Below are 25,147 nucleotides of genomic sequence, written 5' to 3' on the forward strand. Positions count from 1 at the left end.
CTGAACAAGATGAATTTCATCCCAATGGGTGTCTTCTCATACATATCATGTAGCACATGCTATCAATGCTCCCAATAAGGCAGCTGTTTTTCACCTAGAAAAATATGTCATAATTTATATGGTTCAAAGCGGAGGTAGACTTGGCTAGAGCATAGCAATCCAATTTTAGCCACAGGTAGCTGTAACTCTAGAAATGTACACTTTTTCATTAAAAGACCTTGAGGGTCAAAGTCATGACTAGACAGCTCAAGACTCACTGAGATACAACCTGAGATAACGATAGAACCATTCTTTGGTGTACCATGATCTCTGATGCTAATGGGACATAGATCACAGATAAAAGAGTAAACCTTGAAGAATTAATACATGGGCATCAGCTGATAAGCTGGAAAAATTGATTTCTTTTCTTTCTCCAATATCCCCATTTAAAAAGATTGTAAAAAAATTTCAGTCATTCTTTTACTTCATGTTTACTAAATAGTTACATGAAGAAATGGAATTATGACAAGTCTTTTAAAATTCACATAATTTATGTTGTTAAATCATCTTTCAATAAAGACAAGAAAATCCATTCCCAGGAATAAGACTATATTTTATCCTTACTTAGATATCAGATATTACAGTCACAAAAGTAGAATACATTTCTGCAGGTCTCAATTTGAAAATGCGTTAATAAATCTGCGGAAAAATATAGTTTCTCTTCCTATAGAGTAGCTTATTATCTTGCATTGTGGAATCTGAAATGTGATTTAAATAATAAATTGCAGAGCATAATATCTCCCCATGATAAAAACCTAAAAGATACCCATCTTCTGTCTTTTTACTATTATACAACAAGCTAATGAGGCCACAAAGAAAAGCAAGAATTGTTTCTCCCATACAGTCACTCACTGCCCTTTTCTTTGCATAAACATCACTGGGATGTACACGTATATTCAATCCCTATACTTAATTTCAAACCCCAAAACTATTAGGAAAAAATATCACAACACAAAGACCTCAGGAAAAAACAAATATCATCAGAACATAAAAACAAGGCCTAAGCCTGGGTTTAAGGTGACTCTAAGAGTTGAAATGTAAGACTTTTTTGAATCAATATTAGAAAATGTTAAAAATCAGGGGTTTTAACAGAAATAATTTTTAATGTCCAAGTTGCAAAATAACCTTTCATAACCGTAGTGATTTAACACTTAAGTAGAAGAAGAAAATTTCTGCAGAAGTGAGAAATCCTAACTCTAGACTTGGCCGAGAAACAAATAAAGAAATTAAACTTGTTGATTGGATGAGCAGACATAACTTTAATTCTAAATTAAAGAAAATTTTTCAATGCCTTTCACCTCAAACAGAATTCTTAATTGGATAAAATTATTGAGGGAAAAAAATTAAATAGTTAGGACATACAACTCATGTGCCTTTTATAATATTATAGAATTTAACAGCGTTTCTAAGACATTATGGCTCTTCGTCCAAAGCTGGGACCATATTATCTTCACTGTGCTAAAATAAGTAAGGAACTATAAGGCCTTTCAAACAGGCTTTGCTACATGTTTTTTTAGGAAATCTGGCCTTTCATTGATCAATCTGCCACTTGTCTGTTACATTGGATAAGATACCAAAGCGCAGGTCATCCGAATAAAAAAAAATTTTAAAAAAGAGTATTTCAAGGACAGTTTTCAGGGACTATCAAGAGGCTGCAATAAAACATTTGTCATGATCAGCAGTCCCAGAGAGCTACATTACATTTAATAAAATAGCATAAACATTACTATTTTGTTGGTTAATAATGCTTATTAATAACAAAGTCATCAATTACTGTTAATAATTTGATCTATAAGAAGATAAAAGCTTATAGCTACAGAAAACACCTTGGTAGTTAAAATGAAGTTTCAGATGAAACACATGTTTAACGTTTTCTTGTGAAGCAAGTGAATAACTGTTTCACTTTGAGTGAAACTATACCCGGTCACAAAATATAAGTCAAAATCAAAAGGCTTGTGGTGCTGTATAATTAGCTATGTCCCAGCACAGGTATGGAAACATTTTGAGCCGAATTACACCCTAATTTTAATGAAATTGCATAGGAATAACCTAACTGAAAATTTTCATCACTGTGAAATATTGATATTCTTAAATTGCTTCTGGTTCTAATCTGGTTTATAAGTATATATTTGTATTTTCTAAACAGATTCCCTGCTGCATCTCCCCCAAATGACTATATTTTAGAGACAGTTTATGTGCATGCATGAATTAGTGTGCATGTATGAATTACTCATTATCAAACACTTGCTAGTTCAGAACTGTCCAAATTTAAGCTTTGAATCAAATCTGACACTCATTGGCACCTGGACAGGCATATTAAAGCACATGTTCTGTGTTAACACCCAAATTGGCTTTAACTTTGCATATGTCTCCTTCTATAAATTTCCTCCTATGGACCAGCTTCCATGAACACAGAGTAAAACAGCACAGCAATGATATTTCTTTGTTTCCAAAATACAAAAATGCGCCTGTAGATTATTAAAACAAAATGCAGGATAGATAATTTGCTTAGCTTTAGTTGCTAATGTACAATATATTTTCCCATCTCCTCCGATTTAGTGAAATTACTCCACAAGAAAAATATCCCTTTTTATTGAAGTATACTGGATTAAAGTGAATTATTAAAATGCATAAAACAAGACAGTAATGTATAATGTAGTTTGTGACAAAATGTACTGTAACCTTAACTGTAATTATATCAAATATATTGATTTAAATTTCATAATCAAATTGTGCAGGTAACGATCTATATCTTTGGTAATTGAGTTGTGTGTGCAAATGTAATTATAGTAATGGTATAAAAATTTGATGATGCCATCTAGATTAGATTGAACTTTGGGTGTACTTTAAAGAATATGCAGGGATTCATAAAAAATCAGTTTATGTGGAACTATATCATAACACAGGACTGATGTTTTCCTGAGAATGGAGCTTAATCCCTGTTAAAAGTGTGGCAGAAAAAGTTCCAACAAGGAAAGCATCTTGAAGTTTTATATTCCTATTAAAGTACAGGACACAGCTGACGCAAGCCTTTGTAGAAGACTGTAACTCTATTGTGCATAGAAGCAATATTATTTTTTCCTGAATGGGCTTTTGTGTCTCGCAGCACTTTCTACAGATGCTAGGAGCTTCAGTGCTCAAAAGTATTCTGAACTCTTAAAATAATGACCAGTAAGATTACATTTCACAGTGTAAGTGTAAAAGGGAGAGGCATTTCATAGTTCTGCACAGTGCTGAAATGATTATAAAAAAAATAAAGAAAGCTAGTCCTTTATATAGTACCAAATGGTCATTCATCTGGAATGATATACATAACCTGGCTTTGTTATCAAGTTCTTTATTGTGATGGGTATAGTAACGGTAAGCAGTGCCTATAGATTTGCTATAGTCACACATCTTTCTTTCAGAGTGAAAGACAGAAGTCCTAAACAAAATTTTAAAGACCTGAAGAAAAAAAAAAGAAGAAAAAAAATCAAAAAAGAAAAAAAATACTGTACTATCTCTCCATTTCTGGAGAAAATTCTTCCCTTTGTTATGATTTCACCTCACACAGAAATTATTAATCTCAATAGTCTCAATATGGATGCTTTTTAAAGAGCAGATTTTGTCTCAAAAATGCAATTAAATTTTTATTAATAACTGTGACTTTTCATTTATTTAATTGGAATTGGTTGAGGGTATAAAACAACAAACATTTTCCAGAATAAATTGAGGGTATAAAGCAACAAGCATTTTCTAGAATAAATGATCGCAGTCAAAAACTGCTGTGATAGAATTGTTCTTACTGAAATGTATGTGTTGAATGCATAAGTAAATTAAAAAGCATCTGAAAATGGTACATGAATGTCTTAGTTTTCTAAATATGCATTGTTCTCATACCAAAAACCCATAACACATTTGTTGTTGGTAGAATCATGTGTCTAGCAGAATTGTAATTGCAGTATTACAAGTGCACGTAAGACCAGTTTGTCTCAATACTTGAGGATGTAGATTTAAAAATAGTCAGCTATAGAGAGTTTCAGATTAATCAGATGTATTTCTAGAGGATTTGGGATTCAAAAGATGTAGACAAAATTTGAATACGTGTATGGATAGCGATATGTGGTTATTGAATATTCAGCTAATTAGAGTTTTCTTGTATCAAGCACAGGAAGAGACGCTGTAAGTTTCTGTCACATCTGATCATGCATACCATTCAAACATCAAGGAGAACTATTCTTTAGAATTAAGAAAAAAATCATGGAACATATCTCCACTTCCTAAGACAAAAGGTGCCTATATATTAATGGTAAGATATGATGAAACTAGAAAAAAAAATAGGTTTTTTTTTTTCCTGTTTTCCTATCTTTATTGCGAGAAGATACACTGTGTATAGGAGTGCGAATGCTTCGTTTTGTTTCCTCATCTTCTCTAGGTCATGTCTGAAAAAAAGGGTAAATAAAGAATTTCAACACAAAAGTCACTGTTCTATAAGGACAAAATGTTACTTTTATGAAAAAGTTTAACAATGAAAAAAAGCAATAACATCCTTTGAACAGAGGAGAAAAAGAAAAGGTGACAAGGAACCACATCTCCTATTATTAGTTTGCTCAAAACTGCGACTGTGGTTTGTAGTGGCTTTTAAGTATTTTTTTTCACGGTTCTATTCATGTCACACAACAAACCACTAATATTGATTTCTGCTAATACAACACAAATGCTTCCTATATAAATTAAACTCAGTGACACATAATTTAACATGGTATGGCAGCATATTTACTCAATTACAAATATGCTTTACACAAATCTACCTATAAAAGAAGGGCGAAGTTCTGTCAGTGATGGCCAGTCTCTTTCATGCCATGGGCCAAAAATACCCCTGAATAAGTCAGAGGACATATGCTGGGCACAGAACATATCTCAGCCATATGCAAACCACACAGTTAGTATTCATACTGTATTTTTTTCTTAAAAAATCAATGCCAATTAGTTAAATATATGACAATACTTTTCACTTGAATCCATGCAAAGGTTCCCAGCTACAGTGCATCCAAATTTTGATCCAGAAAATCTAAGTACTTGTCACATATTTTGGATAAGAGGATATCCAAATCATTAAAAGTCTGGGTTGCTTGAGTCTTACCATAGCTATGATTCTCCTCACCACAACACCTACAGGGAGGAGAGACTGATTCACCTGTTATTCCCACCTGTTTATATCAATATGTATTAAAAATTTGTAACTGTTATGTAGATGTCAAAAGCTTAATCATGCTACCTGATAAATACCATAAAACAGAACAAAGAAATAGATACTTATTAAACCCATGTTCTTGAGTTTATGTTCTTAAAGATTTGAGAAATGCTCTTGAGAACATTCTTTCTTGAGAAATGTTCTTAAACATTTCCCAAAGAAAAAAAAAAAATAGGAGTGATTAATGATTTTTCTATGTACACAAAGTCTAGAGAGTAGACAAGTTTCTAAGTATTTGAGATAAAAAAATAATAAATGGAAAAGGTCTTAGATTGGAAGATGAACAGGAAGCAAGATCATTTTTTTAACTGGCATTTATAATTAGGTTGCTAAGTTCATATTTAGCCACTGCTGTGTTTTCCAACGTGTTGAGAACTCAGACATTGTCACAAAGGTCAACAGAGTTATACAATGACTTGGTACTAAACAGGAGAAAACAATTAAGAATCATCTTATTCGTTTGATATGCTTCTGAGCAAAATATATTTTTACCTTTGATATTTCTTAAATGCTATGCCTATCTATATGCTAAAAAAATAAACAGGTGCCTCATGAACCTTTGTGAATGAATCCCACTGTTTTTAAAATTTAGTTTAATATTCAGAATAAATAAAATTACCAATTAAGATCATGGGACCAGTATTAGAATTTCATCAGGAATGATAAAATTCAGATCTTCTTATTCTGATTCTCAAAATAATCTTGTTACTAAATTGATTTTCAGAAAAATAGTGGATTTGACAGAATTTTTTTTTAACTTAATATCAGTTCATTTCATCTTTTCCGCCTCCATAAGTCAGCAGTTGTCAGAAGCATAATGTGTTTTTCTTGTGACATAATGCATTTGAATTTATTCGTTTCTCTTTATTGATCTACTTATGAGTCTTAATAATGTAGAATTATCAGAATTTCTTTGTGAAGTAGTAAGTGGGGTGCTTTTTGTAGAAAGGCATTCATTTTGTGAGCCAGGTGCACAAACACTAAGAATATCACTAATTGAGACTTAAAGGTACCAGAGAAAAGAGCTATGAAAGGAAGAAAACTGGCCCTTAAATGTTCAGAGGCAAAAAAAGAAATTTAAATGTGAAAATTCCTATGAAAAATATTGATCTCTTTTTTATTAAATACATTTTGTGTGCAACACAATTGCGTGAGTCAAAATAAAGTTTTCTGTAGCTTATCCTAGAAAGAAAATCTTTCTTTTAGGAATATAATTATAGCCCTCAATTTCTTCATTCAAAAGCTTTCTGAATGAAATTCAAGATTAGCTTTTTTTTTGCTGAAGCAGTTAAATGATTTAGTTGTTCACGGTGCAGTTGTCTCCTAATTATACTTCAGATAAAAGAATATTTTAACGGTCTTGCATACTGCAAGCAAATAAAAACAGACAAACTTATCTCAAAGTTCTTGCTGATCATTCAGTTTCATGAGCTTTTTTACAGCAAGCTAAAATAGAAGTTATGAATACTATCCTTTCATTTCTGAGAGATGTTTAACTTCCTTAGTATAAAGCTCTTATTGCCCATTCAGTAGAAATAATGTGCTGCTTTGCACACCTTATAGGCATAATGCTGTTGAAGAAGCTATTCTTCAGAATACTGTAATCATCTACAAGACCTGGTTTCTGAAATCCACAGGTGTCTTTCTCAGGCGTGAATCCTGCTTTTTGAAATCTAAATTATTTAAACAATTCAGTAGATATGTGCGCTTACCCATATTCAGTGGTACTCATCTACTTCTAACTTTGATCTCTGCAGTCCCAGTTCAATAAAATACATAATCACATAAGTGGTCATCAACTTAGTGAACTAACAAAAAAAAAAAAAATTAGAGATGGTGCATAAGTACCTGAAGTGTATGGGCATGAGAGCACTTACATAATGGAAGGTACTCCTGATTTAAGCTTTTGGGGACTGAATCAAGCATCTGGAAAGCAAAAGAAAGATTCATTCACACTGGATGTTTGGTGTTTAGGGCCACCAGTATAATGACTCAACTCAAATGTGAAACATGTTCTGTTGCTCTATACACACTTATAAAAATTTTTACAGCTCACAGAGTGTGATTGCGTATGAAATATTAACACCCTAAGAGAGTCTGGAAACAACTGAGGGTCATTACAATGCTGGCAACAAAAATTATCTAATGCACTTTCTAGAAATAGTGAGAGGAGATAAACCTAGAATATGAATATCAAATTGTTAATTGTTCAGAGCCATGTACATCCTTACACAGTCCTGGGAAAACAAGCAAAGGGTAATAGACAGTTAGAAAACTATTTTCTTAATAATAGATACATATGCTCACATCCAAAAAGTTATTTTTTAGGAAGTTAACAGCAACACATGCCTACTGCACAGTGATTTAAGATTGCTGTTTATAAACGTTTGGGGTTTTGCTCTCCTTTATACACTTGACTTTCATCTACCAGTGAAAAGGAAACTAGTTTGTAGTACTTCTAGTCAGTTACTAATTGGGTTTGAGCTGCTGCCACTGGAGTCACTCTGCTATCTGAATGCATGACTAGTGGGAGTTCCCTGATAATTAGAGGTGATAGCTACCATGAAAGTATTGAAATTACAAGAATAGAAAAGGAAGCCTGGGTTTTAAATACTGTTCCCAAATGTATATGTTCCAAAAATTTTTTTAAATTGTCTCACAATTCAGGAACTTCTTTATAGTACTAATCTGAATCCTCACATTCTCAGCCTCATTCATGCATGACATTGCATGTCCACAATTCATAGTAAATGACCGAGTAAATTCATGGTACAGAAAGGCATTCAACTGCCATCATTCTGAAGCTTAAAGGATTAAGAGTTTATGTTTACTTTGGTGTTTATCTGAGAGACCGTTTTGTGATTACAACACACCGGTAAAGATAAATTAAGCAGTTGTGATATAATGTCACATTTTGCTATCTATCTAATTACTATTACTAGAGCATAAATAAAAGCAAATATTATGATAAAGAAGACACGTTGGAAAAGATAGGGAAGTGGTCATATGATCAAATGAAATTACCAAATTCACCTATTTAAAACTATGGCCCAGAATGATAAATAACTACAATGTACATAAAGGTAACCTTTTCTTCCATCACCCTAGAAAAGATGGCCTGTTCAGACTGGTAGTGGATTATTCTTGCAACAAGTAAATGTCACCACCTTTTTTATATCCCAAGACACAACTAAGATTCATCTCCTGCAATGAGTCCATAAAGATTTTTTATTTAACTTGTAAGGCTCTACACTTCCAAACTGACGTGTAGAATTTTTAGCTTGTCCTTAGGACTGAAATAAGGAAAAAATAGAAACCAAATAGGATTACAATTTGATTCCCAATAAATGGAAATTTTTTTTTTTTGTTTTGGCATTGCTGAGAAATAAAAAAGATACATTTTACCATTGTAATTGTCTTTTAAAATATGCTAGGTTTTAAAAAATACAGGGTCTTATGGATGAAAATACAAATTGACAAAATGAATCCTTTCCAATACCATCTTTGAAATAGCTGGATAAGTAAAACACCTTTTTGCTATGGAAATGGGAATTACTGCTGTAGCAATGCTATCGTTTCAGCAAAAACCTACCAATAAGTTGCCATAGAGTTTGATTCACTGCTAAGTATTTTGAAGCTTTTCTAGAATGAAAGGCTGAGACAGCTGTAAAAATTGAGTCCACCAGTCTAGCTGATTCAGCAAGGAATTAGCCATGCTCAGGAAGTCCTTTAAAAGATACTTTATTCGGAGGCATCAAACCATGAAAATATGTGGAGCTACTGTAATTGAGCAGTGCAGAACACATGTCCACATATTAAATACTGTGGGTTAAACAGTAGCACAAAATCTCTGCCTCATACTGGAGGCTTTATGTGTTCCTATTTCCTTTAATGTTTCTGCCTTCACAGACCAGTGGGAAGAAAGGATAAGGCCATGAATTTGAATCTTTATGTTCAATCTTTCAGAACGATGTTCACTTCTGGTTTTGGAAGACACTAAAAGGGGGTTTTCTGGCCCTCCAACAGTACAAAGAGTGGGATGACCCTTCTCCAGGGCGCTTGTAGAGAAATTGCTAGTCTCACATTCCTTCTTCTCCTCTTGAAGTGCTTAACCTTCTCTTCGCAGTTTGGCTCCAACATGTAATTATATACAATTATCAGCACTTTGATTGTAGTGTCCTCAATTATATTAAGAAAAAAATTCTAACCTTCATCACTCTGGGGAATAAAAGTTGCAAATGTAAATGCTGAATGAAAAACAGATGAAAGGAAATTAAATTTTATGAAATTCATTATTGATTACCCAACTTCAGGACTTACCTAGGTATGGACTCATGCTTTTTAATACTTAGGAAAGTAATATCTAATAGACCTTCAGTCAAGTCATTGCTGTGAACACTACTGCATTACTGTGCTGCGCAATACAGCAACAGAAAGCAACTTTAAAGCCCCTAAGGCACTCTTCTGGAGTCTAGAAATTCTAGGCTCTATTCTCTACTCTATATGATAAATTTAGGGGGTGGAGAGTTATATTACTCTGATCAGCTCTACTGTAGTCTTCATAGTTTCAGCACTGTCAGTATGTTTCAAAATCTGTGCAAAAGGCAGTGAACATGTAATCCAATTTTAACACACATTATTTCATCACCATGTTAGTCTTTATAATTCAATTATCCCCTCAGTGCAGATCCTGTGTAGCTAAGTTCTAGCCTGAGTGTTTGTAGGTAAAACAATTGTGCATTCAACAATACAATGGTACAACCTGAACTCTCATTTTTATGAACTGGGGGCTACTTACACTTTTGCATAATAGACCCATAAAAGACAGTGTGCTTTATGAGGCCCTCAAGTAGATTTCCACAGAAGCATGAACTTCCCCTGAAGAGACCAAAGTACTTTTTCCTAAATAGACTGTATATAAAAATGCCAAGAATCATTACGGTACGTTAGGTAAACATTGCTGCAATTTGGTTTAAAGGATGGGGAAATGTGAGATCATGGTACAGTTATGTGGAAAGCAATTTGCTAAGAAGTGGCCTTGATTTGAGGAGTCATTGATAGCATAAATGTGTGTTCTGTTCTGATCATAGTGTCTCAATTGTCTGGGTGGTCTGAGCCAAGTTGGAAGGTATCTCTGAACAGAAAATGTTTTCAGTGCTTTGTAGTAATTCCATTTCATGGGAATTACTTTTAAAATGGCCTTTTACATGAATTTACCAATAAGTATGGGAAGGTTTAGAAGAGAAGACCATTTTTTTTCTCGTATATCTGATCCTCTTGAATTTGTAGACATTGACATTTTAAGTTTCATTCATATAATTGTACTCACCAGTTTTAACTGAAATATTTTTTAAGGGGCGTTTCAATTTGTATGTTTACAGAATGCATTCCAGTGCTATCTAGTACTCACAAACATAGGCTTTACCCTGCTCACATGAGAAGACAAAGATAGACCCAAACTTACTCCCATTTCAGAATGGCCAGATATCAGGCAGCTTCAGCTAGAAGCTGCATAGCTTTGGTGGAATTGCTCTAGGCTAAAAAGCTCTGTTTCTTTCACATCTAAGGCAAATGAAATGATGGAGGTATATGAAGATTTTTTTTTTTAAAATTATGTTAGAGTTATACTGCCAATTTACAGGCATCTGTGAATTCAAAAGTAGCCTCAGAAACATAAATTATGTTAGAGTTATACTGCCAATTTACGGGCATCTGTGAATTCAAAAGTAGCCTCAGAAACAACAGCAAATTTCTCTTTATATTCTTGGGCCACCTGAATCTGCTGCCACCCATGTACTAAATGAAAAAAAAAAAAAAAAACAGTAAAAAAATACTCTGTTTTCCTTTCTTCCAAAATGTGTGCCATGTGGGTGGGTGGATAGCTAGTTTGAATTTTCTGTGATTTTTTTCCTTTAGTAAATGATGTCAAATTTCCATTAGGCTATATCACAATCAAAACTGGAGATGTCCAAGGTCTAGCTATTGCTCAACTAGTCCATAATTCAACATTTTTTTTCTTATTTTGATGTATATAATGTGCTAGTGAGGCTGTGTCATTTTACCTTATTTTGTTAAATAGCATCTGAAATACCTGACCTACATCCCTTGGAATATTAATTATTCTTTGGAAGCACAGTAATGCATTTTTAGAGTGATTTTACAATCATTTTTTTTTAATCAAAATTTCTGTATCTGCTAGGCTTGCTTCTTAATTCACTATGGCTTTGAGTCATAAACTTGAAGAGTATCTTATTTCTCCTTGGATGTTTGCTTACATTTCCCCTTTCTAGATCATTGTTGATGATGATTTTTTTTTCAGTTTTATTTCCCTACTTTGGAATCGATGTACGCTATTGAAGTTTTATTCTTTTTGATCTCATATTTTATTAACAAAAAAAATCTATAGTAGGCTTAGCTGGAATAAGATTAGACTGGAAAGTTAATTTTCTTGTTCCTATTTTTGCATCTTCATCTCTCCATTTTCATCTTCCATAAAAGACACTAAAGCAGAGCTATACAAAAGGAACATAGAGCATGGGTACTGCCAAGGAAACCTTTGGATATTCCCTTAGGCTCTTTCCTACATCTGCTTGCTCTTCTTCAGTCATATTTGCCTCAGTTAGAGCTTTCTTCTTATCCTTCTACAGCTTTCCTAGCTGTTTTATTTAAAGCAAAATTAAATCAGGAATATGCATAATTTCTGGATTTTTTATACATAATCATACTGCTAACGAAACTTGTTTGAAGACAAGATATAGTAAATAGTTATCTTCTTAACTCATTCAGCTTGGATGAATGTTAAGTGAGTCAGAACCCTTCCAATTCAATATTTAATTCAGTGCAAAGCATTTTAATATCCAATAATGCTTAAATTATCAATATTATAACACCATGTTTGGTCATTTTATAAGTTTTATATATACATATGAGTTGTCTGCCTAAAAGTTTATCCTTTTTTATAACTGTATTAGTTGTTCTAATAAAAGATATTACCTCTGCCCTGTGAACCTTGTCTCACATATCTTTAGACCTTCAAGATAGCAGCAGTAGTGCTATTACTAGTATGTTCTCAGTAGCTCCAAGAAAAAATAGAGATTAGAAGGAGCTCCACTGACAGAGCATATTTGGCATATACATAATTCAGGCAATGAACTACAATATATTGAACTTAGATTTGCACATGTACACACAGGTTTGCTAGAGGAACAATGAGACTTTGTTCCATCATGATGTTCTTATAGAGGTGTACATGGCAGTGTCATTCCTAGAGCTTGTTGATACACACTAAGCTACCCAAAGTACTAAAAAAATCAGATATTTTTTCAGCAGTTTAAATACTAGGCATGCAACAGTCTAAGGTATCAGTGCATTTTGATTCTTTTCTCTGAGTTACCACTTTCACAGTAAACCTGGGTCTACTGAATTCAGCAGAGTTATTTTCAATTTACACAATGTGAAGGAAGAATAAGGCCTTTAGTTACAGATTTCCCATCCAGCAGTACATTAGTCTCTCTTATTCACATGCATATGTGCACACATAGATATTGATATGAGCATGAAAAGAGTCCATTTTACTTTTTCCAGGTTCTGATTATACAGATGTTAATTTGCATATTTGGAAAAGGTAGCTTTCATCCTGGAGAAGCAAGGAGAAAAATCATAAAACATGTCTCATTTTATAACTCATAAAGCATTTATTCTACATATTTTTGTTCTACAGCTGAAATAAGAGGGAAAAAAATCCCTTTCTCATCTGTCTCTGACATCAGTCACAGAACTGTTCACAAAATAAATGTTATTCCTGCATGTTAGCAGGCTGTGAAAGTAAGGCTTGAAATGGCTGCCTGATTACAACCTTAACACCAACACCTCCTTAATCAACACTCCTTAACTCCCTCCAAATAAGCTCTCTATGATGTTATGATTTATTATATTGACTATGGCTTTTTTCCATTTTGCTTTTTAGGATCTCTTAGAAAGTTGTAATTTAGTTCCTCCCCACCCCCTGCTTCCCCTTAGTGAAGTGGCTGCCTTTGATTAGATTTGCTAGGATTTAGTTCAGAGGGAATTTATTTTTATTCAACGCAAGAAAAAGAAAAGGAAAAAAGTGTGAGGCTAAAAGAATAGGCATTAATAGGTTCACTGCCAAAATAAACCAAAACAAAATCCACAGTATTAGATCTTTGATGTCATTTCCTTTAATATTTTGCTTACTACATAAAAGATATGAACAGAATTTTCTTCTTTCCTAGTCTCTCAATTTAATTTTTGAGGAAAACCTTGAATCAAAAAGATAAGACTTCGTAGATTTTTGAAGCAGAAGAGGCAATTTATTCACTGCAGTACCTTTCAGAATGAACAACTATTTCTCAAGAGTTTTTGACCAATTATAAAATGAAACATGTCTTCTTATTTTGAACAATATATTCTCCCTATGTGGAACAGATTACTTATACTAAAGGACATGTTTCTATTAATACCTAGTAGAGCCTAAGATGAGCTGCAGTACATCAAAATACTATCTTAGAAATAAGAACATAATCAGAAAATATTCCAGACAATTACAGTCTTCTGCAATACATTATTAGCTGTAACCTTGATCTCTAACCCTGTCATATAAAAAGTTTACCTGGTGGGCATATTATCTTCTGTCATTTTACAATGTGATTTTTTTTTCCCCTCAGATTCTATTGCATATATTGTTTTGATGCTTTTGAAACAGATACACAGTCAGACAAACCAATTATCTTACTCCTTGCCTGCTAAGGATAAAAAATATGTTATGGATCTTAGCCTATAGGTGACTTACATAGCTATGTAAGGCTGGGGAAAAGGGTTTAGTACATTTTTTTATTCCATGATATTTTTGTGACTGTCAGCATGATAAAAAAGTTATTTGTTATTTGTTGAAAAAGTTCTGGTGCCGGATTGTACTTATAACTGGTACTTTGCTTGAGAAATCAGCCCTACCTCAGTCTATTAAAATTTGGAGTAAGTGTAACAAATACAGTTGTGGATACAATTAATTAATATAATGTGTACAATGTGATTTAAATGTGCAGTTTTATCAGAACAAGATTTACTTACAGATGGCATTATGATGTAAAAAAAGTATTTTTTGAAAAAACTTCCAAATAATACTACATCTAAACATTTTCACACTGCACATTCTCTTAAGTGTTTGATTGTCAGTCATTCAACAAATTACTTGAATTTAATTTAGGATTAACATTTGCGATGACTGTCATAAGATACAGTCTCTAAGGTCTTCTTATGAGAGCGATATACAAATTAATATATAAAGTACCTCCATGATGGTTTAGATACTAAAAAGAAACTCCATTCCAAATGTTTTTTGTCTTTAAACTACTTACAGTAATTTTGGTCAGGTAACTGCAACCTGCTTTAATTATCTGTGAATGACAAATTCATCTCATTGATCTTGTCATCAATATTCAGTAATTCTGCAACAGAAGGGGAAAAAGAAGATGCCAGAAACATAAAGGGAGGAGATTTAAGTGCAGCAGAAAATATTTTTTCCTTCTCCAGTACTTTTGGAGTTGGCCAGATTAATAATATCAAGTCTTACAGCGTTTTCAGCATTAGCCATTTCAACTGTTTTGAGGCCAGAAGCTCAGTTTTCATGATTCTTATAAATGAGACAGTCTGAGCCTAACTGAACCTAGCATTCAACACTTCTGTGCCCAGAATGGACTATAACTAAGGGCTAGGCTGTTGTTCAGTCATCAGGTAGGCCTGAAGTTTAGCCACTAGAAATTCAGCCACTTTCAAGACATTTTTTATTCTTTGACTGGTCTAGTCTGTGAGAAAATAATCTTTGCCTTTTAAATTCACAGCAAGTTCTCTTTCATGGAAAAGACTATGGGCCAATGATGAACTGGCCAGTTCCCATTTCTTTCAGGATTGCTTTCAATTATTTGCTTTGGTAATTATTCCATTCATGAAGCCATCCCTGAAGTCTTTTGGCTTCAAAGGCGTATTTGATCAGGGCAATGAATTAGAAAGAGATTTACTTCCCTGTGGATCTCTGAGTTGACCTGGCCAACTATACTGGCAACCTTCAAAACACCTTTTGAACAAAGGGTCTTCTACAGTAACTTCTCTTAACAAAACTGCAATTCTTGCTTGAGAATAGTTCAAATCCATAAGGAGAAAACCAAAACAAAATAAAACCACTCTTATTTTTATAAAAATTTCTTCTTGGCAGAAAGTGATGCAAGAACTAGATCAAATAGGCACAACAGTCTGCAGTTAGCCAGTTCCTTAAAGCAGAAAAAGAAATCTCACCTGATTCAACTTGGTTGTTTTAGTCATTTATCAAAGAGTAGTTACACCCCTACTTGCAGATATTTTTCCTACATAAACATTTGTATTCATTATCTTATTTGCAGTTACTAACACTTCTTCCATATTAAATATGTATACCTTCTGTCTTTTTCATTTATATTGCTGAATATAGGTGCATTAGAGAGCACTTCTGATACTGTACAACTTGGAAAGTCAATGAGAAGAACAGAAAAATCACATAATCAGGAGTACTTCTTTAGCATTTAGAAAGAGTCAAAGGTATATCTTCATTTTCATTCAAGGCCTAAAAAGCATGCAAAATTTGGGCTAAGGGAGTATCCAGAATGAGAGGGATATAGATACTTCAGGTCTGATGTTATTATGTATAAAGTTGCCCTTACATTGTCCTAATACCTGGATCTTTGAAGAATTTTATAACATTTTCAATAACACATAATGTATGGATGCATAACACCAGCTAATCCTTCTTCAACCCATTTTAAACAGTATTTAAACATGCTGCATTTGATGCTTTTTGCTCAACCTTCCCTAGAATCTGCCCGCCCTTTAGGGACATATCTGCTAAGGGAAAGGTTTAATGAATTGCAAATCAGAAACATTTATCATGCAGAAAAAAAGGCACTTCAAGTTTTCCTGAGTAAATTACATGGAAATGGGTCAATTACATAATAAGAACAACAATAATAACAAAAAGGAAAAACCTTCTCTATCAGGTTTTGATACAAAGTGTCAAAGTGACAAAACCTAGAAAATTCAGAGATGTAGCATAGGCAAGATAGAGCCAAGATACAGGCATCAGATTCTTAGGATTAAATTCCAATTAAATGTCTTCTTTTACAAAATGACTCTCAGAATTCTTAGTCATCTACTTCTGAGAACTCCCTGTTATTACAGTAGCATCAAACCATTGTAAGGAGGGCTGGTTCTCCTTCATGGCAATTTAATTTTTAACCTGTTAACAGGCTGTTCTACGGTGCCATTGAATTTCTCTGCCAAATGTGTACACTGCAGTCTAAGATCTAAACTTTGATTACAACTAAAATAAATATTACAAAATAAACATGTTCAATTAAAATATTGCACAATTACAAAATAAAATTATAACTTGGGTGGGATGATCCTCAAAATAGTTGTCATCATGTAAATGAAAATGTGAGCAGCCTATTAAGATTCTAATGTCATAAAGGAGTCCTTTGTTTTTCTGAAAAAGGAGACATTAGGTGGGAGATTGCATTTCCAGAGAGAAGGCTGAAGCTTATTGAAAGGATGCTATATTAAAAGGGTACATGGAGATCATCCTTTCTGCTTAAACAAACAAACAACTTTTCCTTCCTTATGCCAAAGAAAGGGAATTGCTCTGCTTCCTCCACTTCTCTCACCTGACAGCAGATTCAGTAATGGAAGAGCCAGAGAAAACACTAGGAAGTCTTTCAGGTACTGGTTGAGTGGTAAGAGCTGACTTCTGTATAAGAAACTGTTTCTTCATGCAGTACCTCATTGTCCTAGCTTCAAGAAGAGCAGTTCTATTTCAAGAAATAGATAATACAGACAATCATCTTCTTCACTCAAGTACATTAATTGCTTCTAATATTATAGACTTGTAGATCAGAATCTAGGAAAGAGAAAAGGCTTATGTGCAATTTGACAGGAATAGAATGAACTTGGGAGAAGGAGAAGGAAGGAAAAGTAACTGCAAGAGAATGAAGGAAAAGCAGCATATATGCATAGGAAGAAAAAAAACACAATAAAAACTAAACCAGAAAAGATACTGATGTACAAGCATAAGAAAATGATGAAATTACTCCTCAAAGATAGGGATCAACTGAAAGTAACATGCCTGGAAAGCATCAGTCTTCCAGGGAGATGACCAATCTACTCAAAGGAGTCGGTTAAAGAAGGGAAGTGAGTCATAAGCAATGACGGATCCTATGAATAACTTTTTTGATGGGAGGTTCTGTTTCTTTTTTACTGTTTGCAATCATAAAGAAAGAGAAAGGAAAAAAAAAAAAAGGAAGAAAACCAAAATGGTTTTCTGAGGTTACCTGAGGATTTATAAGTGAATGTGAAATTAATGAACTTGCCTTAAAACAGTAAATACGGGATGCCATAGTATTTCCTTTGCCTTTGCCTCACCATATGTATGAATTGGGTAATATTTGCACTGACCTGTTAATCATTTTAACTATGTAGATGGGGAAAGACAGTAGCTAATTTGGAAATTTTTATATTAATATTATATTTTAATTGGGAGTGAAATGTAAAGTTTAGACTGCCTTTCACCAGTATAACAAACCAGTGATTTTTGTGTGCTCACCATTATCAATAGGATTTCAAAGCCACATAGTATCTAATGCTATGTCAGACAAGTTAGAGACCTAAATATACTCTTTGAGGAGAATGTGATATCTTACTCATCATTCATTCACCTAGTGAAACAGATTGCAGTGCTGAAGGCTGTATATGTGACCTATTACTGCATATATAATGGCTATCATTTCTGTTCTGTACAGATGATGAATCAACCTTTAAATCAATTTTTTGCAAACCTGAGTGGAAAGCAGGCATAAGATAAAACCCTGTCCTTCATCAATTTCAAATGATACACATACACATACAAATGATGTTGGCTGGATTGGCAAAAAAGCCTTTAGCGTTTACAGTACCATGCCTGGGATGCCACTTCTAAATTACTACAAGTATTTCAAGTGGTCCCCAGAAGTTATCTGCATATGACTCCTCTTCAGGATGCAAACTGACAGTGTGCCAGAAGCTAAGACAGCACCTTCTGATGAGTATGCTGTAATTGGCATGTCACCATATTTTCAACAGCGTATTGCTGCTCTGTTAGCAGCGGTACCCTGTGTCTTTGCCTTCTTAACCCCACACATCAACCCTAGAGAGCCACTCACGGGCTGAAGAAAAAGCCTGGGTAGTGTTTAAAGCCCATTTCTGAAATCACTCCCAACACATGCCTCCGGTGTAAGTAATTTTTAGTATGAAGTTGTTGCCCATCATTGGACTAGATGGAAAATCTAAATCATTGACATTGTTACAGTCTTTTGGGGGGTTAGTCAGATGATGCATTGGTGATGTATTCTATAGATTTTTGTAGTTTGTAGTTATACAGAAAAATTAAGATTGTGCAGTACTGTTAGAGAAATTTAGGAAACAGACACAAAACTAGTTCCCACAAGATACATTAAGGTGTGAGTTTACTTAGTGCATGAGCTATTTAAGTTGTAGCATACTTTTAGTTTTAGACTAAGGTCCTTGGTTTTATCATTTGTATATTAATCTCAGTCATCACAGTTCTCCTTTTTGACAAGGCTTGAACGGATTTGATGATTGATTTTCAGAAATTTGAAAACGTATCAGCTGAAAAAATTTGATGGTGCAGAATGAGTTTACCAATAATGCTGTAAATGCCCTGGACACTAAGAGAAGATTGCAAATTCAGTACCTTTCACAGAAAACAGATTTGTTCAATGGTAAATATATTAGTCAAAGTTTAAAATAGTCAAACTTATTTAAAAAAAAAAAAAATACCTGAAACCTTGTGCACTCAGATTTAGCCTGAAGTAAATTTTTATAGCTAAGTAATAAACAACCCAAAATAGGTTATATAATAAAAGTGCTGACACCATCTTAACTACATCCTAGAGTTGCAAACAGCAATGCTATAATGAGTCAGACTCATTGTGTCTTTCACAGACATGGTTTCATTTTTAGAAGTACTATACTGCTGATGGCCCACATTTGCATTACATAAACTTTCATGATGAAATATCTTACCATTTCATCTGAAAACTATGGAACAGAGATCATTTTTTGTTTAATTAGTTCTGAGTTTGCCTAAAGGCTTTAGGAACTAGAAATTTTGCAAGCTTGTTTTTACAAATTAGTTGTGAAGTAAAATCTGTTTTCTGTTTCTCCATCAAGGTAATGTGCTTTGCTCACATTTATCTTTTTTTTTTTTCCTAATGAGCTGTTTCTGATAGTCAGCTGCTTTTTCTGCTCTATAGTTCACTGAGGGCACCATGTTATCTGCATTATTCATTACTGGAACTGTGACATACCTTGGTTAGAATCTAAACACAAAACAGTTTCTAGGCATAACTCTATGTCTTCTATAAAAATCATGAATTATGTAATGCACAAATCTCTCCACAATAATTTCACTTCTTTCTCTGGCAAGCGAGTCGGCTATTTTTATTAAATATTGCTCATCTGCCATATGGACTCCAGTATTCAAGTTAATTATGAAACTGAAATATGTCAATACCCTCTGAATCTGTAAAATCATTTCCAATTAAAACTATTTTAGAACACCACACATACGAAATAATTTTATATGATTTTGCACATCAAGAACAAGAGATTTTTTTAATCACCAAAACATTACACAAATACCTGCATTTGCAGTCACTCATAGTGCTCTACATAGAATTAAACATGCCTCAGTGAACAAATTCTATCATTGTTTGGGAAAGCCACAGTAGCTGCAGCAACGGCAAAACAAATGTCAATAAAGAAACAACTACAAAGCTCTTTATTCTTGATTGCTAGTTCTACTATTCTTGGATTATTTTTAATGTTACATATGTATGCTCTATGCGGTTGCAATGGGTAGTATGTGGAAAAATTTTCTGAATTTTTAGGCTTGTTCTAGGATTAATATTGCTGAAATTAAGGAAGAATTTTTTTTGTCACATGGACGGGATGATTTGCCTCTGGGAGGAAAATATTTATATGGTTAGACAGGTATTTGGTATGATGAATTAGAGAAATCCTTCATGATGGCATCTGGCACACTTTATGCTGAACAATAAAAGCATGATATGTAGCACACTGAAAATCAGCGTAAGCAATAGTTGGTAAATAGCTACATAGTGCTTGCTGTTTTGACATTTTGCTGAATACTGTGTATGATTCTGTGTATTATAATAGTGCTCCTTAATATTAAAAAAGTAGAGTGGGCTTCAGAAATTTCCTCCAAAGGGCACTGTTCCTATCACACGTAAAATGTATTCTGCAGTTATCAACTGCATTTCATGTATGTTGCAAATTCAAAGTGACTAAGAAGTCTTATCAAAACAAGATTTTCCAACATCCTGGTCACAAAAAATAATGTGCTAGTTCAGCGTGCAGCTGTCCTAAAATTTTGCTGTGCCCATGCAAAATCTTGCATAGGTAGAGTCCTCACTTTTCCAAAAAAACCCCCCCAGATTTTGGGAGAATATGAGAATACACAGTAGTAATCAATATTATCGTCTCACAAAGTTTGATTGTTCATTATAAACGGAGCTGATCTTTTTCCCAAGTTGTCCTCACTTGACTGCTTATTCATAATAACAAAATGCAGGTGTAAAATGTGAAGAGTGAGAGGATCACAAGGAAAGGGATAGTAGTTCTGGTATCTTCCAATGTCACCAGTGTTTAGTCACTGTGTGCTCTCTCCATGTTGGCAAAGTTACTCACTGGATGTATCTGTAAACAGGCTAATTTTATTTTCCTAAACTAATTGATAACTTCCTTTTCCTGTCTTGGGAAGCCAATGAATAATGTAATTGGAAAGTATCTTCTAAGAGACATTCTTGTGAGTGAAGAAAGGCAGAAGGCTCTGATGAAATGAGAAATGTTTGAAATAGAGAAGCACTACTGATGTAATGCATGTGGTCATTTATAAGCCTTGGCTCTATCTGTCACTTTGATTAAGAAGTACAGAATAAACACATTCAAATGTGTCTGTAAGACTGCCAGCATCATCAAATACTTCTAGTAAGATCCTTAGCACTGTTACTAATACATTTGATCAATGAAATAGAAAAAAATACACAAAAATCTTCTACAAATGATCCAAAGACTGAGATAAATTTTAAATAAAGAAAAAGAGAGATCACTGATAATGCGTGGTCCTGTTTGCTTTGGAAACTGAGTATAAATAGATAATATACATTTTAATAATGCCACATATTAACAAAGAAGCATATTTTGCAGAAGGAGTAACTATGCAAGAAGTAGTAACAATAAAAAAGGATTGGCATTATGAGAGATAAGCATCTGTACTTTATTTCACATAATGAAAAGCAAATGCAGTACATATGTAAAGGAGATCCTTGGGTCAGCATAGGTAGTTATTTCACACTAGCCTTACCCATTCAGAAACATTTTTTTTATTGTCAGCATCCTCAGTTAAAGGAGGATGACACAGTTTGCAAATAGTGCAGAGAAAATACATGTAAATGTTGTTTTACTGTGGTAAATAGATGAGGTAGATATTAGAGAATCACAGAATCACAGAATCGCAAGGGTTGGAAGGGTCCTCAGGAGATCATCTAGTCCAACCCCCCTGCTATAGCAGGTTCTCCTAGAGCAATCTACACAGGACTTCATCCAGGCGGGCTTTGAATATCTCCAGAGAAGGAGACTCCACAACCAAAAGTGTTGATAAGGTCCCCTCTCAGTCTTCTCTTCTTCAGGCTGAACAAGCCCAACTCTCTCAGCCTTTCCTCATAGGGGAGATGCTCCAGTCCCTTTATCATCCTAGTTGCTCTCCTCTGGACTCTCTCTAGGAGTTCCTCATCTTTCTTGAACTGGGGAGCCCAGAACTGGACACAGTACTCCAGGTGAGGTCTCACCAGGGCAGAGTAGAGGGGGAGGAGAACCTCCCTCGACCTGCTGGCCACACTCCTCTTAATACACCCCAGGATACCATTGGCCTTCTTGGCAACAAGGGCACATTGCTGGCTCATGGTCAGCTTGTCGTCTACCAGGACTCCCAGGTCCCTCTCAGCAGAGCTGCTTTCCAGCAGGTCAGCCCCCAGCCTGTACTGGTGCATGGGGTTCGACCTCCTCAGGTGCAGCACTCAACACTTGCCCTTGTTGAACTTCACCAGGTATTGTTTAATATTTTTTATCAAAGACAAGATAAAATGCACCCTCATCAAGTACACAGACTTATCAAACTATGAAGAGCTGACAATACACTGGTGGGCAGGGCTGTTATCATGAGGGACCTCAAGACTGAAGAAATGGGTTGACACAAGGGTCATAGAAGTAAATGCAAAGTCCTACACCAGGAATAGAATAAGCCACACAGCAGTACAGGCTGGATGCCAAATGGAGAGAAAGCAGCTTTGGAGGAAAGGACATGGAAGATCCCAGTAGACAACAAGGTCTACCTGAATCTATAGTGTGTCCTTGCGGCGAAGAAATCCAACCACATACTGTGACTTATTAGCAAACACATTGCCAGCAAGTAAAGGGAAGTGAACATCCTCCCCTTCTCAGCAGTTTTAAGACTGCATCTGGAGTATCATGTCCAATTTTGAGTTCCAGCAGAGTGCCACAAAGAGGATTAAGGTACTGATGCACATATTAAGTGGAGGAGAGGTTGAGAGAACATAATACAACTGAGATGATTAAGGGAGGATCTTATTACTGTCTTCAGCTATGTAGCAGAATGCCATAGAGAAGATGAAGACACATTCTTCTCAAAAGTGCATGATAATAGGATGAGAAGGATGGACACAATTACAACATGGGAAATTCTGAGAAGATATTAAGACCAAAAATTCAGAAGGAGGCTTTCAAAACCTGAATTAGGGGTTCAGAGTGGTTGTGGAATCTCCATTCCCGCAGATCTTCAAAACTCAGCTGGGGCAACCTGATAAAGATTGCCTCTACTTTGAGCTGGGAGATCAGGTCAAATGACTCCCATAGGTCATTTCCAATTTAGATTATGCTATGAAATTATTCCAGAACTGGGAAACAGACATTACAGTTTCCAAAGAACTGACTCTATGAGGCCCTGTATCTCAGAATTACCACAATGCATAAATACTTACACAAGAAACCAAATACTGACAATTGAAGACTCTTGATCTGAGGAAAGACCCAGTTTCTAGATCTGAGGAAAAATCCAGCTCCTGGAAGCTGGACCTAGATATTCAGTCTAGATAAAACATGCACATTTTTAACAGCACAGATAATTAACTAGTAGAACAAAAGTTGTTGTGAACCCCGTTAATGGAATTCTTTAAATAAAAATTAATTTTATTTTTTTCTAAAGATATCCTGTTGTTCAAATGGGAATTAATTAGGGAAATCCTATGGTTTCCTTTAAACAAGAGGTCAGATTAGGTGATCACAGGGGTTCATTCTGACTTTACAGAAAATGAATCTGTGATCCCTAAATCCTTCTTTAACATCATGATGTATATGATACACATGTTCCAAATGAGCTTTCACTTTTTCAAAGTGCTCCCCTATGGATTGTCTCAGGACAAAGATAAAGGCAAAGAAAGCTTTTGAGCATGTCTGAATTGGAGCTGTCTCCTCTATCTTTTAATATAAAGGAAAATAATTTATCAAATGGGTAGACCTGAGGTCAGACACTTTCGAGAAGCTAACAGTACATATATTCTCCCTAACTCTGAGCCACTGGCATAGTCAGCTATAATTACTAGCAAGGTTATTATGCACCCACAATGACAAGCCTGTATTTTTACCAACAAATACTTAAGCTTTAGGGGTATCCTAAATTAGCTTTTTTTTTTCCCTTGAGACCTTGAGAAGCTGAAAATACTTTGGCTGATGAATGAAACATCCAGCCCAGAAAAATATAACAGAAGCAGTGAACATATTTCTGTTGGAGAACAGAGAGTGACAGACCTATTATGAAAATCTAAATATAATTCAGGACCAAATTCTGTTGAGCATTTGAGCATTTGATATTTGGACTCTGAAGGCCCAGAATATTTTGAATGCTTAGTAGTCATTCTCCAGCTCTTGAAATAAGTTTATGAATTTTCTTAGAAAATATAGAATTCAAAATATAGATTGATATGCTAGAATTCTTGTTGATGTACTGTCTTTACTAATCATTATATCTCTGTAGTAAGGAGTGTGAATTCATCATATGCAGACCTTTCATTTTTCACAATCTGACATGGTTTTGTACAGGTATTTCCCACATATTGTAATGTATTTTAAGCACCGAGCCATTAACTTGTTCTGGTAGAGTATTATCCAGCACTCCATAGAAAGATCAGGAGTGTTTTTGTAATAACTTACCTCAGTATGTTTTGCTTGTACAGAAAAGTTATTTAATAGACTGGATTTCTTAGGATATTTATTTCTAGCAGATTGCACATGCAGTGGTATAGTCTATGTAGCCTGAATTATTTCATGAGGGACTGATCTGGAAATAGTTGCTGAGGGCTTCTTTTATCTCTTGTAAAACTCAAAAGAGACAGAAATGAAAAAGCGATGAGATTCAAATAAGAAAAGGATGGTTGATAAGAGTAACATGCATCCCTGATTACAAGCAAATGGTTAAAAACTTCATTTGACTCTTTCTTATTGTCTACATCCAATTAAAAATATATTAGTAGTTTTGATTAGGATTTTTTTATTCTACAGGAAAAGAGACATTGTGTACAACTGATGTGATGTGATGGCAAGTAAATAATACTGCAGGTCCTCCAAGCTGGAAATCCCATTGTTAATCTTAGGCATTCCAAAGGGGCCTGCATTATCAGGTCT

The sequence above is a fragment of the Egretta garzetta genome, unplaced genomic scaffold (genome assembly GCF_000687185.1).
Source record: "Egretta garzetta isolate BGI_Z169 unplaced genomic scaffold, ASM68718v1 scaffold31, whole genome shotgun sequence".
NCBI classification, from domain to species: Eukaryota; Metazoa; Chordata; class Aves; order Pelecaniformes; family Ardeidae; genus Egretta; species Egretta garzetta.